Source organism: Sphaeramia orbicularis, chromosome 24 (genome assembly GCF_902148855.1).
Source record: "Sphaeramia orbicularis chromosome 24, fSphaOr1.1, whole genome shotgun sequence".
NCBI classification, from domain to species: Eukaryota; Metazoa; Chordata; class Actinopteri; order Kurtiformes; family Apogonidae; genus Sphaeramia; species Sphaeramia orbicularis.
Window position 1 is genome coordinate 7,481,708 of NC_043979.1, and position 19,301 is coordinate 7,501,008.

At 39.9% G+C, this 19,301-nt stretch overlaps 1 protein-coding gene across 2 annotated transcripts in view; it reads right to left on the reverse strand.

The window, feature by feature from the left end:
- Positions 1-5,923, reverse strand: part of ankrd6b (ankyrin repeat domain 6b) — a 114,396-nt gene extending 108,473 nt beyond the window's left edge. For both annotated transcript variants that reach the window (XM_030127806.1, XM_030127804.1), the window contains exon 1: positions 5,669-5,923. The gene's annotated coding sequence lies outside the window, so the exon portion shown is untranslated. The remainder of the gene's footprint in view (positions 1-5,668) is intronic.
- Between the last annotated feature and the right edge of the window lie 13,378 nt (positions 5,924-19,301).

A 19,301-nucleotide genomic window follows, 5' to 3' on the forward strand; every position in this document is an offset into this window, starting at 1 on the left:
ACGGACTTTAAATCGCTGACACGAAACGAGCGAGTAAAAGCTGTCGGAGCCAAATATAAGACACAAGCCTAAAGAAATACGAGAAAAGAAGAAGGAACTTATGCAGGATCAAAAGAAACTAAAGGACCACAACGGTCGCAGTGGATCCGACTGTCCAACAAACTAATAGTCTGTATATCAGAAATATTCACTGTTTAGTTGGTTCCGTGCTGTAACAGAAGTCAGCGGCATCAGCTGTTTAGACAACAGTGAGGTCTGGTTAACCTAATGCTAATGCTAACTGGTCAACAGTCTGACACTAAACCTAAATCTGAGAACTGGATGTATTTGTGTTGTCGCCATGAGCTGAACACTGATTTATTCTGTATGTTTGTGATTTCCACCTGAAATGGACCGGACGGACTCGTCTCTTTTTCTGAACCTGCGGCTCGTTTGTGTCCTGGTCCATCATCTACTGCTGTTTACAACAGCCCAGGTAAGAGATTTGACATGTCACATCACACTGGTAGGAATCTGTCATCATGTGTTCTGTTATTCATTTTAGCATTTTTACCTCCGCCAAGGAGGTTATGTTTTTGCCAGGGTTTGTTTGTTTGTTTGTCTGTCTGTTTGTTTGTCTGTCCGTTAGTGTGCAACATAACTCAAAAAGTTATGGACAGATTTGGATGAAATTTTCAGGGTTTGTTGGAAATGGGATAAGGAAGAAATGATTAAATTTTGGTGGTGATGGGGGGGGGGGGGGCACTGATCGTTACTGTGCAACATAACTCAAAAAGTTATGGACAGATTTGGATGAAATTTTCAGGGTTTGTTGGAAATGGGATAAGGAAGAAATGATTAAATTTTGGTGGTGATCGGGGGGGGGCATGGGGGGGGGGGGGCGGCACTGATCGTTAGTGTCCAACATAACTTAAAAAGTTATGGACAGATTTAGGTGAAATTTTCAGGGTTTGTTGGAAGTGGGATAAGGAAGAAATGATTACATTTTGGTGTTGATTGGGGGTGGGGGGGCCCACGGGGGGGGGCCACTGATCAGCCTTGGCGGAGGTCTGCGCTCTCCGAGTGCTTCTAGTTTCCCTTTTAATCTCAAGGCACCTTTTGTTTTGTTTCTATTTTTAATTTAAAAAAAATTAAAAATCTACACGGATGTCCGTTTCACACGGACATTTATTGTGACACACAAAGAAGCTTCAATTCAGGAAAACTGCAATAGAATATCTCCCTTCAATCAATTCGAGTCGATTAATCGAATCGGGAATCTTTGCATTGGCTTCAAGCACCTAGTCGATTAATCGGTTGCAGCTCTAATTTGAACCTACACAAACTTAAATACTTAGGTTTAGCCTAGGGTCCCCTTCTGTGATGATTAAAGTATTAAACTAACGCCATCTCTACATACAACTCAGTGACTACAGCTTAACATCCTCTTGAGTTACATTTATGTATTTTTTTCATTCTTACAGACAATACAGTTACTAAAGTCACTTCTTTTAACACAAGACTCCAGTAACTTGCCAAAAGTGATAAATAATGTAACAATATTAGTAGGAATGGTAATCTAGAACCGGTTCTTGTATTGAACTGGTTCCCAGTTGCTCAGTTCCTTTGAATAGTTAGTCTGCTAACCAGTGGCGGCTCATCAACAGAGGAGCACTAGAGCACTGCCCCACATGTCTCACATTAAGAGGAACATAGGAATCACATAAACTATTTTCACAAAAACATGAATACTTAAATAAACAAGTTATACATGATACAGCTCCTGAGTACCCTATATAATCTGCATTCAAGTGTAGTTTAAAAATGTTTTCAGTCATTTATGCTGCGTTTCCACTATGTGGTATCAGCTTGACTCAACTCGACCTTTTTGCGTTTCCATTACAAAAATGGACCTGGAATCTGGTACCCGGTACTAGTTTTTTGGTATCACCTCCGCCAAGGTTCCAAGACTGGGGAACAGATACTAAAACGTGACGTGTAAACACTACAGACCACTGATTGGTCAGAGAGTTGTCTCTGTGACCCGCTGTTTTACAAAAGACAGATGCGGAAGTTGACAGTAAATATAGCGGTAGGTTCATCCACATGATGACAGCCCGCAAAACTATACCATGGTCAGTTGAGGAGATTCAGGAATTGATGGCCTATGTAAAAATTCAGCATGAACTTGATGAGACAACACGCAACTAGGAATTTAAACAACTAATCGACTAACCATTAATTGTCAATAAGAATTTGCTCAATTAAATTATTAATTGTCAGTTAATTGCCCTTTTCCGCCTGTCCACACCTGTCCAAAGGCTGCCGGTTTGTCTGCACTGCAACACCGTGGCTGGGATAGCCAGTCATTGAACCGGATCATGGCGTTGATGAGTTAGAATCGCTTTATGGACATGGTGGAGACGCACAGACCAGCCTGTCTGTGTGTGGGAGCGGTGCACCCCCGACTAAATACACGCACAAATGCGGGGTCGGTATCGGAGCATTTTCCTTGGAGGTTGGTGTAGTCTACAGTCAATGAAAAGTTTCACTTTCACTTCTGCGGGGGCACAGACTGCACGTACCCCCATAGTATTGGAAGTAGGACAGAAAGTGACGCGCGGTTACCAACCAACACGCACGAATCCCCCTGTCGTACAATGAAACACACGCACGTGCACCCCCCCATTACACATCGCCACATCAACAGATGAATTCCACGGGAAACACAAACTGTATCCAATGGTTCAATAAATCAATCACTATGGAAGATGACATGTTTTTTCATGAAGTGTACAATCAATATTTAGCTTTTATTCTTATAGACCATATTGAAAAAGAAATTCAGGTTCTCAGGAAAATCGCTGCCTATCAATTAATCGTTAATCGAGCGATAAGGGCAACCAACTAACAATTAATGAATTCATCGATAATTTGCATCCCTATGAGCGAGTTTATCAGCAACTATCTGAGCAAATGACACAGAAGTAATGCGCCGCATCACTATATGACATCCAGGTACTGTAAAGTCAGTAGTATCCTGTAATGGAAACGGTCTCCAGGAATAGTACCTGGTACCAGAGTCAAGTCGAGTCGAGCCGAGCCGGTTCCACGTAGTGGAAACGCGGCATTAGTGAACAGTCAACTGACGTGTTTCCTGTTTGGGGCACCCAAATTATAGATTATATATTCATCCAAAACATTCTGCATAATTAAGGGGATGGCCACTGTGATTGACAGGCAAGTGCTGCCATTATCTTCCTTGATGTTTGTACTTTACAAGCAGAGCTCATGTTTATTGAATAAAACTTAATTTCCTCTCTGACAGGCAGCTCTGCTGTGGTTGTGTTTAAAGAGTTACACTTACAAGACCATCAGATAATTCTATCATGAACTTTACTGGTATTTAATTTTAATAACTGTAACATAACAGCACTGACGGCATGACTGATACATTGTTATCATTAATATGTATTGAGTTATACATGGTCTATCAACTAGCCAGCTAATTAGCTTAGGCAGCCATTATGAGTGTGTTTCTACATTTCATGACTTTCATATCACTATTATCAAACATAACAGTGTCGAAATTAGAAGCTGAAATAAGTTGATGGTATTTGATGGCTTTCAAAACCTCTCAGTTTCATCTGTGTGTTGTCCAACTCCACCCACCAACACATCTTTAAAGGAATGCTATTCTGCTTTTTTTAAATGTAATTATGCATTTTGAAACATTTCCTTGTGGTCTACATAAACTGTAAATGCTATACTTGGGTCTGAATTCTTCATGGTTAAACTCACAGGCCCTTCTTCAACCTTATTTCTGAGTAATGACACTAGAAAGGTAAATTGAGCACTGGCCCTTTAAATGCAAATGAGCCACTTCACGCCCCACCCTCTCCAGGTTGATGACTGTGCTGTTCTCTGCCATTCAACCAACAACTGAACATTTTAGGTAATCAGCTCAAAGTTTGGACATATTTTCAGTATAGACTAGAACCGCTGCTACTGACAAACAATTATGGCATACTTGGAGAAATGTTCCCCGGAAGTCTTGACCTTATATGTGCAAATGTCGTGTGTAACTAGTTATAGACGTAACAAATTAAACAGGAATTAAAACAGGTTGTAGAAATCCACTCGATTTTGCCAAAATGAATAAAATTAATAAAGATAGCTTTGCAGCACCTGGATGGTTCAAATTCAAACTTTTTGAACTATTAGGGTGGGTTTAGCAAAATATGACCCCTTTAGCTTCAATGTAACAGTTTACACACCAAAGGGTGATGTTCATCCCCTAGCTATACTATCTGTGCCCCAGAGACACAATTCAATATTAACTAAATAATACATGAATGTAATATTGGTAAAATTGAATTATAACACCACATTAATGCATTACCATAAAGCTAATTTGCAACCTGGTCGATCATTCAAGATTAACAGCAAATACACAGGAAGATGTGCAGACATTTCAACATTAATGCAAAGATTAACACAATAAATTAAATAACTTATGGTTCACAAATTATGGAACTATGTTTATAACTTCATTTAGCCTAGCTATTTATTAAAGGGTCAGGTCAAGAGAACAAGCAGATCTATGAGAAAAATCAAAGTTTCTCTTATCCTAATCTGTATGCACTCATTTGATGTATGATAAATGCTTGTATTTAAAGTATCTGTCTTGTTTTCTAGACACACTGGTCCTTTCATCATAATAGGATCTAGAATTTAAACCGTGTCACCTTATGCCCACTGAAACAGTGTTACTATCTGTGTCAATAGTCCAAAAGTTTCTAACAGCATTTTCCTAAATTTGACATCAGTGTAACTTAATTTGGTATTTAACACATCATAGGCAAATTTAAGTGAATTTCCTGTGGGAACCGCAGGTTTAAGCACTTTGGCGTAAACCTTGCCAAAATCAGTGACATTTGGATGAAACCGTGTTACCGGAAACATTTTAAAATATTTTGGTCAAAAATTTTCTTTTCTGCAGTCCTTACTATTGTTTAAGTGCTGACAAATACCTACTGAAATATTTAACACACATTATAGGTTAGTATGTACAAAGTTAGAGCCCATTGAACACGAAACGTAACCGTGTCACCGCTTGACCTGAGCCCTAAAGACAAAGCAGAGATAATGTTTGTTTTTTTAAGTACATAATTGGTTAAAGATATTTGAGTTCTTTCTCTGCGTTTCGAACAGCGGAGAGTCGACTTAAAAGCTAATTTCAAAACCTACACGTTTATTAAAGCTGTTTACAAAAGTGCAGCTATTTGACAATCGGTCAACAACCTCAGTCAGTAAAAGTGTCTATAGTCTCCACAGTGTCCACTAAACTAAAGTTTAACAGAAATAGCAGACACACGAGGTTTCTAACTACAAAAACTGAATGAGTAAAAGTGTAGCCTAGTGTCCATAGTGTCCACTACACTGAAGTTTACCGATACACGAGGCCTCTTATTAGGTCATATTTTTTCCTATTTGCTCGCACTTTTCCTATCTACTCATAATTGTCTTATTGTCTCCTAATTTCCAACCAGCTGTGATTTGTTTTGTGTTAGTCAGTCCCTCACGTGCAGCCCTCGTCACCTCTGATGTACGCAGTCAAAAAAAACATAAAGTCCGCCCAAATTTTCAGAGACAATGACGAAAACCCATAAATAAAACACAGACGAACCTGAAGCAGAGCTGGGTCGGTGTGTGGACCGGAGACGGGGACGTTGTTATCCGGTCCGGGCCGTGGAGGGGCACACGGTTGGAGAAAAGGACAAACTACAACCGTCAGTTGTCGGTGTCGTCGCTGCGCCGCCTCCTCCAGTCATTTACATATGAACACAACAAAGAGGAGCACACTCACAACACGCAGCGCCCGAATTCTCCTCGAATTAACCGGTTCTGGGCAGAACTATCCCGCCATTCCTCTGGTTTCGTTTGGCTGTGGCTCCGTATAATCACTGAATAAGCGGCTACAGCTGGTAAACTGGAGCCACGGTTTCAGGAATTAGACAGATGAAACTATGCCCAACATGGTCTTCAACGACAGATAACTTAATGAATATCAATCTATCTATCTATCTATCTATCTATCTATCTATCTATCTATCTATCTATCTATCTATCTATCTATCTATATATATATATATATATATATTTTTTTTTTTTTTTTTTTTTTTTTTTTAATAAAGAAAGAAGATATGAGGGTAATGGAAAGTAATTAATTTTTTTTATAATTCAAGTTTTTATTAGAGTTTTCACTTGGTACACGACAATCACACAATATTGCTTAATGGTAACAATGAGGGCTTCTATACATACATGAAAAGTATCCAAAAAATGCTGCAAAGCGTGCAAATTCTGAAGAAGAAAAAATTAAATAAAATAGATAAGTAAATAGGTAAATAAATAATACTAGAGAGGGAAGTAGTTTAGCTGTTGTCCTGCTAACTGTCAGTCATAGTTATGTAAGACCAGAATGGCTCCCAAACTGGTGTTGTGGTCTCATCCCTATTGTTAAGCTTATGAAGCACACATTCATATGAAGCAGTCTTTATCATCATGTTGACCCATTCTTTAAACTGTGGCGCTTTAGGTGTTTTCCAGTGTTTAAGAATAATCTTAACTGCCACTAAGACCCCAACCATGATAACAGAAAATTTTTTGTTTGATATGTTTGCTATCTGTCCTTTTTCACCCAGTAAACACAGCCTTGGACAGAGTGGGACAGTTCTGTCCAACTAGTTACTTGGAGTATGTACGACAACCATCCAGAAACGTTTGATGATTGGACATTCCCACAAACAGTGGCTCAGAGTACCATTATCATTTTGACATTTCCAACACAGTGAGTTATTCATCAAATCTAATCTATTCAGTCTATTCAGTAAGACTGAATGGAGAGTAATTATGAAAAAATAATTTTTTACCAAGAACGCACATTTTAAGCCACATTCAGATTTCTACATTCGAAACATGTTTCTTTTTTATAATCCCATATTCTTTGCTGCAAATAATTTTTATCAAGGTTATTTTACTATACTTGTTTATGTATGTTACTTAACAGCCCTCATGTAAAATACAGTAATGTGTGACACACATAGCCTACATTTACCTGTAATAAGATATAACCAGGATATATAGGACATAAATGTATTAAAATCCAAGATTAATGTGACTTCTCCCAGCACATAACAGAGCTATAGCTCTCTTTTTCACACAATATGAGATACTGCATTAATCTTTGGTGTTTTATACTGGGTTTCATTCAGCTGAGATGTTTCGTATAGTTCAGGTTATTTTTTTTATTGTGGGAACAGAAGTCACACTAAATAGGGACTCTAGCGAGTCTACATTATTTAGCTGTTTAGTTGTATGTGAAGAAAAGAGACAGGAATACATACGTATAATCATTACAACCCTGTAAAAATACCTGCAGCCCAGCTAAGATAAAAGTAAAGGTGGACTTCTGCATAGTACTGTAGTTGTCTTTTTATTGCTTCTAATTTCTTTTTTCTGTCTATAGTGCTTGTTTATTGACTCTTATCATGAGAACTGTACTTAACTATAAACTTGATTGTGATTCCATACATGCTCCTTATTGAGAAACACAAAATTAATTTGACTTTTACCCCAAATCAATCATAGATTCCTATACTCCTTTAGTTTATTAACTCCATTAGCTACAGCAAGGATGCACATATTCTTCTTTGGCACATATATAATGATCTGGCTATGGATATGGAACCGTACGCAAAATACCCGAAGGCTAGGAGTACGAAACACAAGACTGCGATGGAAGTGATTAACAGCTATCTGCTGCTATGAGGAGTCTAACTGTGTTAGGGTTAGGCAATAGGGTTAGGGCAATTCTGTATTTTTAGAAACACGTACTCTGTATAGAATTTGTGCTGTATGAGTAGAAATCGTTCTTATTCATATGGAATTTACGGAGACATGTGACACTAATTAACTCACCAGAAGCATACATTATTCTTAGTCTTTTCGTACTTCCATTTGGTTCCATACCCACACCCACTGCCTATTTAAAATAACTCAGTATATCAAATTGTTGTAAAACAAGAAAAGAAAGAACAACCTCTAACTTTTAACTGTGCGGTTATAGTTTTAGAAGCACAACGTTAAATATCCCCTTGTCCTATACACCATAACATATAGGATACTTAAATACATGGATATGTACTTAAATACATGGCTACAGTAGTAATATCCAGGTTTGGACCCATACAGGGCAGTGTAAATGGGTATTTACAACCTACAATGTACTGTATAGGCGTTATGTGTAACTTGAAATCAATGGTTGCCAAAGTTTCTCAGCTCAGGAACTTTACAAACTAGTTTGATGTCACCTGAAGAACAGGAACCTATAAGCAGCAACACAATGTCACCAACTGACAGACACAATAAAACAAATATTTCAAATGCTAATGTACACAAAGAAAACCATGACAGACTCATCTTTCTACTGTCAAAATGCTGTAAAAAGTCTGAATTTTAGACGTTTTACACCATGCAGTGTCATGTCTCGTCAGATTTGTTAATTATGTTAATGTTTAGTGTTTCATGTCTCGTCTTTGGTTTTCAGTGTTTTGTCTTTGTTTCATTAGTCACTTTATGTTAGAGTTTCACATTTTGTCCTGTCTTGCACTTCCTGTTTTATTTTGTACACATCTCTTCCCTCTTGTTTCAGATTCTGACTTCCTCCCTTTGTGTGTTTTCCTGCCAGTGTGATTTTAGCCCCACCCCTGATTGTTGTCACCTGTGTTCCCCTACCTCATGTCCTGTCTTGTGCCATTTCATCTGATTCTGTCATTGGTTTCACGTCAAGCTGTCTACCAGGTTTTTCCATATTCGTCAAGTTTAATACTTCAAGTTTTTCTGTTTTGTTTATAGTTTTTTTTTAATTTTTTTTTATATCCTCGTGAGCGCCTTTTGTTAATCACTTTTTAAAATTATTAAAATACTTTTGTTTAAAATCTTCAGTTTTGAGAGTTGTGCATTTGAGTCCACCTTTTTGTGTGTCAAGGAGTTAATATGCAGTGCTAACTGGTGGGTTATTTTACAGCACTGCTGAAACAAGTACAACGAGGACCCAAGTGCAGACAAAGGTGTTCAAAAAGAACAATCTTTATTAACTGGCAAACAAGCAACAGGCAAGGGACAGACAGCAAGTTAGTCAGGACAGGTGATGGGTCGGAAACCGGGGTATCCAAACGGGACCAGGAGGGTTCAGGCTGGAGACATAGTCAGGGACGGAAGGCGGGTCAAACATCCAGGGCACAGACTGAGAGACGTGGTCAGGAGAGGGCTGGTTGTTACCAGGGTCTGAAGACTGGTAGGCTAGGTCGGATGGGCAGGCATGTCAGGAACAATCAGGATCAAGAGTCAGGCAGAATCAAACACTGGAAAGTCTCACTGGGTAGAACAATCTGGCAATTGGACAGAGGGGTGAACATATAGGCCTAGCCTAAAGGGCTTCAGCTGAGCTGAACAGGTGAACAGAGTTAACTGATGAGGAGGTGTGACTGTGAGAGTGATGAGGAGGTGTGGCTAAGAGGGAGAGAGAGAGCAGAGTAGACAGGGATGTGACAACTGTGCCATAACTACAGCGCCTTATTACCTCCAGTTTAGTGTCATTTCTTTGCAAAAAAGCAGAGTATGGCGCTGATTAACTTAGAGCCCCACAGTGGCCCTTGATTAAGGAGTATTAATCCAAATATCCAAAACCAGTTTCCTCTTAGTGCCCCGTAAAAGCTTGGGCCAGCCCTGCAAAGAGATAGGCAATAAATAAGTAATTAAATAAATAAATACTGGTTAGAAGCATAGCTGGACTATATAGACCATGGGGAATAATACTTTGAAACTGCAATATTTGTGTCACTTCCAATATTTTAAAAAAATCCACCTCGTCATCAGGGTTTGGGCTCCAAAGGGAAGCTACATGTCCTACTAAGGGTAAGAGGACTGATGTTTAACTGAACCTTGAGGCAGACATCTACTCAGTTAGATCTTACTGTATAGGATGGAGTGTGCAGTGTAATAACTGAAATCAGTCAACACATACAAACCTGAAGTACACATGGTACCATAGCACAGTGTACAACATATCACTTTTTGGAACCATTAAGCCTAGCTGTAAAACGTTTTAACTTGTTACTGTCAGTCATTATAAGAATCAAATATCAGGCTATTCACAGATGGACAGATCTTGTTCCAGGCAGAAATTCTGAGCTAATGTCAGATATAATTGTCTTAAAAATAGTCTGCAAGCTGCTATGAGGATATGTGTGTTGTGTGTGCATCTATGGACCCTCCAGCCATGGAGACCCATGTGAGGCTTCATCCTGGGATGGGTTAGGGTGGTGGTGGTGGTGGGGGTGTCTCCACCAGCCTGGATGTGTCAGTCCTGCTCTCTTTGTGCTTGCGTTCATCTGCTGTCAGGATAAGACAATAGTTTACAAAGAATGGGCCTGGATATTAGAGAAGCGTGGACTGCATGCAGTGAAACCTTCACTTTGGTGTTTTTTTTTTGTGATTTTGCTACTGACACTGACACACTCTCGGTGTAGCTGTGGACACATTATCTCATCCAGGAGTGAGTCAGAGGAATGGGAGCTGATCCAAACGGTACCGTACAACTCTACAGGCTTGTCCTGATCCATCCACAATGCACACAACCATGGAAAGGTGCTCCACAATGAGGGAGGGATAAAGGAAAGACCAGAAGACAGGGATAAGTGGAAGGGAGGAAAACAAAGACTCTGGAGTCAGATGAAGACCCAGTCAGTCCTTGTGTACCACAGTGTCGTGGAAAAGGTTCGCAGAAAGGTAACAGTGACAGGCAGCCTTGTTTAGAGTGATACTAAAATTCTTCAGAACAGGCTGGACAGCCCAGAGAGATAATTACTGTAAATCTCATACCCAATAGGATCAAGATATTATGCTGTGACAATAAATTATCTTGGATTTTGTAAGAAAATATTGTGACACATCAAAATCATACATTTTTACACAAGATGAGATTAAGATGCATGTTTAATTAAGTTGTTTGCAAGAAAAAAACATTACTGTACGTTTGCATAAGGTGTTTTACTTGTTTGCACAAAATAACTTAAATTTTTAAAGAATATATCTAATTATTTAGGTGTCCCCTTTTGCATTAAGGAACTTTACACAATAAATTAAAAATTCCATATTCAATGTGTCTGTTATGAGAACTGTGGTGGATGCATTTGTGTGTATTACAACTGTTTTACATGTCCAGATCTGAAATCCTTGGGCACTGGTGACATGTGAACCATGGTCTAGGTCATAAAAGGTGAACTTATAAACAGCCCAGTTTGTGTTTTCAACAAAAAAAAAACAGAGCAGTAAAGACCTGGAGAAAAACACCAAAGCCTCTTCACTGTAACTTGAGAAAGAGGAGGAGTTCATGTTGAGGAGCACAGTGTTTAAGTCACTCCCACAGATTTCAAAGCAAACACCTCTGAAATTTGATCTGAGTAGCTCTTAACCTGGATCTCTGACATAAAACCCTGGATAATTTGTCAGCTGATGTCATGATGCTTTGGGGTGGCCCCTCTTAGGTAACTTTGCCTTTCTTGGCGTCTTCACCACCTCTGACCTTTGATGTCCTCAACAAAAGGGGTGAAGGCGTTTTCATTTCTGTCATCTCAAATTCCAGGGTAGAAATCTAATCCTATATTACATCATAAGCCTCTGTTTTGGACTCTACGCTTCACCAGAAGAAACATTTGCAGTGTTTTTACCATCCAATGTAAATACTGTCAACCTCTTTTGAATGTGATACACACTGACATCAATGCTGTCGGCCAACAACACTCTCGCAAATTTAGATAAAGACTGAAACCTGAGGAGGACAACAACTACATGTCACCATTATACCAGCATGGGTTTATACCTCACCAATCACACACAGGAGTTCATTTAAAGCTGCAGGAGACTTTCGCTACCAATTTTTCATCAAATCTGTAAAACCCCAGTCATAGCCTAAATATCATGAATCTGTAAGTCTTTCTGTGATTACTCACCTGAATCTCTTCCCTCACAGTGAACAATTTCGAAGTGCTATCCACCATAAACAAACCATGTGCTTACAAACAGAGCCGGGAGGTAACTTGGGCATCTTCGGAATTTTGTTGCGACGTGCATTGTGGGAAGCAGAGGTTCATGCAGCCGCCTGGCAGTGGCAGTAGCAGCGCTGTCATGACCCACCTTGACAGTCATGACAGTACCCCCCCGCCCCCTCAAGGGGGGTGGGGGTACTGTCATGACCCACTTTTTGGTTTGGTTTGGTTGCTTTCTGTTTCCTCCCTTCCCCCTCTCTGATTATCCAGGTAATGGCACACACCAGGAGCTGATCTGCAATCAAGCTCTCCTCCTGCTTAAAAGCCCTGCAGCTCCTGTGTTGTGTGCCAGAACATCTTCGCTTCCATGCTGGTAAGTTGGTCTCTCTCATTCTTTGTATGGTGGTTACCTGGTGCTTGGGTTTTGTTAATAGAGTCTGTGTCTGAGTTCAGACCGTTGTATATTTCTTTGTTCGGTTTACAACCTGTGTTCTTTTCTCGGTGTGGGTTTTAAGTCTTTACTCTGCTGTGTTTCAGGTTCGGTTCCCTTGGTTTCGTTTGTGTTTAACTCCCAGTTCAGTGACGCCCTTGGTTCTCCTTCATCTGAGATTATTTCCTTTCAGTTACTTGTTTATTTATGTATAAATAAACTTTTATTTGCATTTACGCTAATCGTGTCTCTGTTATCGTTCACCACACGCAATTGGGTTCCTCTAGTCCCTGGTTCATAACAAGTGCAACCATATGATATTATATGGCTGCAACAAATACGATGTGGAAACAGCTGGAGGGAAGTGAAGCTCCAGCCATTTCTGCATCCTGTTTGTTGCAGCTGCTGCTGTTAGGCAGAACTCCGCTTGCTCCCCTTCTGCGTTTCAGCCGTTTCCGTGTCGTGTTTGTTGCAGCCATATAATACCATATGGTTGCACTGCCGCTGCCAGGCTGCTGTGTGAACCTGTGCTTCCCACAATGCACGTTGCAACAAAATTCTGAAGATGCCCGAGTTACCTCCCAGCTGTTTGTAAACAAATGGTTTGTTTAGGGTGGATGGCACTTTGAAATTGTTCACTGTGAAGGAAGAGATTCAGGTGACTAATCACAGAAAGACTTAAAGATTCATGATATTTGGGCTATGACTGGGGTCTTACAGATTTGATGACAAATTGGTGACGAAAGTCTTCCGCACCTTTAAGTCAACAAGGACAAACAGGTTAATTCAACTTTTCAACTCCACACAAAGTTTCTTATCTGTTTAAGAGTGGAATGGCATGAAAATGTACCTTACAATGACAAAGCTTCATCTGTTTCAACACTTAACTGGCATAACCCTAATCCCAAGTCCCCATATGGGTTTAACCAAGCCAATACAGCAGCTCAGATCCTCTTAGAGCAAGGGTGTCAAATATATGGCCAATGGGCCAAAATCGGCCCAAAAATTACACAGCCTATACAGTACAGGCCAAAAGTTTGGACACACCTTCTCATTCTTTGCATTTTCTTTATTTTCATGACTATTTACATTGTAGATTCTCACTGAAGGCATCAAAACTATGAATGAACACATGTGGAATTATGTACTTAACAAAAAAGTGTGAAATAACTGAAAACATCTCTTATATTCTAGTTTCTTCAAAGTAGCCACCCTTAGCTCTGATGACTGTTTTGCACACTCTTGGCATTCTCTTGATGAGCTTCAAGAGGTAGTCACCTGAAATGGTTTCCTAACAGTCTTGAAGAAGTTCCCAGAGATGCTTAGCACTTGTTGGCCCTTTTGCCTTCACTCTGCGGTCCAGCTCACCCCAAACCATCTCGATTGGGTTCAGGTCCGGTGACTGTGGAGGCCAGGTCATCTGGCGCAGCCCTCCATCACTCTCCTTGTTGGTCAAATATCCCTCACACAGCCTGGAGGTGTGTTTGGGGTCATTGTCCTGTTGAAACATAAATGATGGTCCAACTAAACGCAGACCGGATGGAATGGCATGTCACTTCAGGATGCTGTGGTAGCCATGCTGATACAGGTTGCCTTCAATCTTGAATAAATCCCCAACAGCGTCACCAGCAAAGCACCCCCACACCATCACACCTCCCCCTCCATGCTTCACGGTGGGAACCAGGCATGTAGCATCCATCCGTTCACCTTTTCTGCGTCGCACAAAGACACGGCGGTTGGATCCAAAGATCTCAAATTTGGACTCATCAGACCAAAGCACAGATTTCCACTGGTCTAATGTCCATTCCTTGGCTTTCTTGGCCCAAATAAATCTCTTCTGTTTGTTGCCTCTCCTGAGCAGTGGTTTCCTAGCAGCTATTTGACCATGAAGGCCTGATTCACGTAGTCTCCTCTTAACAGTTGTTGTAGAGATGTCTGCTGCTAGAGCTCTGTGTGGTATTCATCTGGTCTCTAATCTGAGCTGCTGTTAATTTGCGATTTCTGAGGCTGGTGACTCAGATGAACTTATCTTCAGCATCAGAGGTGACTCTTGGTCTTCCTTTCCTGGGGCGGTCCTCATGTGAGCCAGTTTCGTTGTAGCGCTTGATGGTTTTTGCGACTGCACTTGGGGACACATTCAAAGTTTTTGAAATTTTCTAGACTGACTGACCTTCATTTCTTAAAGTAATGATGGCCACTCGTTTGTCTTTACTTAGCTGATTGGTTCTCGCCATAATATGCATTCTAACAGTTGTCCAATAGGGCTGTCAGCTGTGCATCAACCTGACTTCTGCACAACACAACTGATGGTCCCAACCCCATCAATAAGGCAAGAAATTCCACTAAGTAACCCTGACAAGGCACAGCTATGAAGTGAAAACCATTTCAGGTGACTACCTCTTGATGCTCATCAAGAGAATGCCAAGGGTGTGCAAGGCAGTCATCAGAGCAAAGGGTGGCTACTTTGAAGAAACTAGAATATAAGAGATGTTTTCAGTTATTTCACACTTTTTTGTTAAGTACATAATTCCACATGTGTTCATTCATAGTTTTGATGCCTTCAGTGAGAATCTACAATGTAAATAGTCATGAAAATAAAGAAAATGAGAAGGTGTGTCCAAACTTTTGGCCTGTACTGTATATCCTTCTGAGACCCAGGAAAGTAAAAGCTGGGCTTTTTTTTTTTTTTTTTTTTAACATCAAAAATTGTCCAAAAACTTGAAGCAGCGTAATACAACTTTTTTTTTTTTAGTTAGATCCTTTTTTGTTTTATGGAATGTCCTTTGCAGTGGATGGCGTTTGTTTATTTTTTCAAGTAAAGATGTGAAACTCTTGTTTCCTACAGGGGACAAAAATGCATTGCAGCATCTCAAGAGTATATTAAGTAGTATATCTTTTAGTTCCAGATGCCTGTTACCAAGCGTCTTCTACATCTGTAGATCCACTGTGATTTGTAAATTGTAATGTACATGCGTAAATGATAAACTGAGGCATAATGTTAATATTCAGTTTTGTTTTTTATTTTATTTAACTGTTGACCAGGAAAAAAGATCCCATTGAGATTAAGAACCTCTTTTCCAGGGAGTCCTGGCCAAGAGGGAAGCATGAAATGCAACACAGTTACATTATACAGTTACAAAATACAATAATTTACAGGACAAGTCAAACTGAAACAAGTGCAAGTCATTGAGTTATTCTCTAGCACTTTGAGTTTGGATTTAAAAGCATTCAAGGAGATCAATTCAGTCAGTTTCCAGTCTTTTAGCAACATACTCCATGTGCAAGAAGCAGAGCAGACAAATGCCCTTTTACCCAGCTCTGTACGGGCGAATGGCACAATGAGGAACAAATGCTCATTTGATCGCTGACGATAAGAATCAACACCTCTTCTTGTTATTAAACTACAGATACAGGAGGGTAATAGTCCAAGTATGGCCTTCTAAATAAAGATGTACCAGTGTCCCGGCCTCCTAGTGGACAGGGCAGGCCAACCCCCTCTGGAATACACCTCATATTGATGTGTCATGGCTTTAGAATTAGTAATAAACCTCAGAGAAGCATGATAAATTGTGTCAGCCATTTGGAAGCTGCATTCATATAAAGTACATCAACATAAAAATGCATATCAGCATTAGACACATTGTGCCCCAAGTCATTTATATACATTAATAAAAAAAAAAAAAAAAAAAAAAAAAAAAAAAAGGAAGGATCCTAATATAGAATCCTGTGGCACCCCCTTGTGGATAAAGACATACTCTGAACACAGTCCATCATATTTAATGCATTGAGTCCTGCCACTGAGGTAATTTGTGAACCAAGCAACTGTAAGCCCTGACAATCCTAAACAGAGAAGTCTACTCGGCGGTGTCTAATGCTTTTGACAATTCAATAAAAAGTGAAGCGCAACATTGTTTTTTATCAAGTGCAACAGTGATGTCATTTACCATCTTCTTAGCTGCTGTGATGGTACTGTGCTTCTTTCTGAAGCCTGACTGTCATTTTGAGAGCATGTCATTTGAGTGTAAAAAATCTTTTAACTGATCACATACCAGTGACTCAAGAATTTTGGCCAAGACGCACAAATTTGAAATAGACTGCAGGGTCCCCTCCTTTTAATAGAGAGAGAACAAAAGCTGATTTCCAGGTTGAATGAACTTCTTTGTTTTCAACTGAAAGATTAAAAAGAATTGTGAGAGGCTCTGCCACAAAATCAGCCACCGTTTTCAAAAAGTAAGGCTCTATCATATCAGGTTCAGGGGGTTTCCTGTGATCTAAAGCTTTAAGGGGTTGATGAACTTCCTGGACAGTAAAAGAGACAAAACTAAAAGGGTCTCCTTCAAACTTTGGGGGATTTGAGCAATGAGTCACAGAGACCATTCATGATAATTCAAATAAAGAACTAGATGATATAAATGCTTGTCAACACAATTTAAGACTGCAGTTCTATCATAAACTGGGACAGAATCTTCTAAAACAAATGTAAGGAGAGACTGAAAGCTTTTATTTACACTCAGAGACCTACTCACTTTCCAGAATTTTTGAGGATTATTAAGATTCTCAGTGGTTACAGATAAATAATATGATTTGGCCTTCTTAATAAAAGAAGTGGATTTGTTTCTTAGTTGTTGGAAAACTGACCAATCAGTGGGAGAGTCAGTTTTTCTTGCCTTGGCCCATGCCACATTTCACTCGTGGATGATATCTGCTAACTCTGGAGAAAACCAAGGGGTTTCACACCCCTTCACCCTGTATATCCTTAAGGGAACATGTTTGTTTTCAATTTGCATGAAACTTTCCCTAAAGCAGGGGTCACCAACCTGGTGCCTGCGGACGCCTGGTCGCCTGCAAGGACCACATCACCCGCAGGCCTGTTCTAAAAATGGAACTAGTACAGACGTCTCCAACATGTAGCTTGCGATCTACCAGTAGCTGGGTCATTCCAGAATTGGAGGACATTTTACGTCCCACCCATCAAATTTTAAATAATCAATGTGCAAAATACTAAAACATGGCGTTTCTCTGTAAATTTACTTGTTCTGAGACCAAATCTAAAAAAAAACTAGGAGAAAAGAATGTTTGTAAATAGTTTGAAAAATACAAAATAAGCCTGGAGTACCCCCTAAAATGCCATTTTTCACTTGTCCCACCCTCCTAATGACCAAATTGAATCTCAAAACAGTTAAAATTAAATTTAAATGTACACTGCTGCACAAGCCCTTAGGTCTATTTTAGAGGCAGAGGACAGCTCTGAGGCTGAATTTGTATTTTTAATTTGTATCACCCGCATTCTTACACAATTAGTTATTGTAATGGTGTTTTATGATGCAAACTGTTTTCATACGTAATAAAAACATTCCAAAATGAAATGACGTTTCCTGTCTGTTACTAAGATGTGATATCACCATGTATATCACAGTGGGGTCCACATGGACCCCGGTTGGTAGGATTAGGATATGAAATATGTTGGTGGGATGAAGGTTAATATTGATTTTTCTAGTACTGGTTTTAAATGTTGATATTTGAAACAATCAATCAATCAAAGCTGTGCAAAACAGTTCTCTGTTTTCAGGGGTTTTATCTTCCATAGGCCTGATTAATGAAAGGCAGCTCTGGTAAATATTCTTGTAAATTTGTAAATATTTTCTAAGGGGACTCTTTATGTTCTTGCACTTATCTCAAATATTTCAAAGTTATAATAATAATAATGATAATATGGCAGTGATAATAGCAATATTAATTAGGATTTTGGTTGTAATAGTCAAATTATAATAGCATTATTTATGATAGTGGTAATAATAGTATTTTTATGATAATAATAATCAAATGCAATATATACCCTTAAAGCAATTCTTTAAAATAAAGACCTGAACACGCCTTGACGTTTTCTGAGTTCCTTTTGTTCTGTTTATGTCTCTGTCTGTCCTCCATGTCTGACATTTGTAACAAACAACCCATGTAAATATATGTTGACAATTGAACGATTTACGATCACTTTAATAGTGCAAACAAACACCTCTTTCCTCTGTAGACTTAAAGGTGGGGTCTGAGATCTTAGAAAAATGGTTCGAGCTAGCTACATTTTGAAAATACTCAGTTCAAAAGTCCAAACCCCTTTCTTCAGACGTCCCTCCGAAGCCACGCCTCCAGAGTAGTGGCATGCGCAATGCTTGTTGCTGAGGGTTCACGAGCGCTGCACAGCAACAATTCGCCGGCTGCTGCTCCGGACCTGGGTTGGGCTCCGACGCCGTCTACGGTCCGGTCCGGCCAAACTGTCTCCGACACCGGCTGAGGCACCGTCCCCTGCTTTGCTCCCGTACGCCTCGGGCTCCTACCCCGACTATGGCCCCGGCTGAGGCTCCGGCTCACGTATCCATGCATATCTCATTAAAGCTGCAGTATGTAGGATTGTGGCCAAAACTGGTACTGCAATCACATTCAAAATACTGTAGAACGTGGTATCCTCCCCTCCTCCCCCCCAGGCTAGGGGTTGCCAGATCCCGCATGAGCATCTACTACTAGTGTTTCCACTAATCCTTGCCACCACACCATAAATTTCATACAAAAAAATCATCACCAGACTTATTCTACATAAGTCTAATATATAACAGGCCAGGACAATCATCCTGCACACTCAAATGAAAGTTTGCGAAGACTCAGGAGATAGAGAAAAGGGAAATGAGCATTAGGTTTCACTTTTACTACAAGCCGCACGATCGCTCTAACCCACCATCACCACCACCGAACCACGGACGCCGAACTACCGACACCCCCCCCCCGAA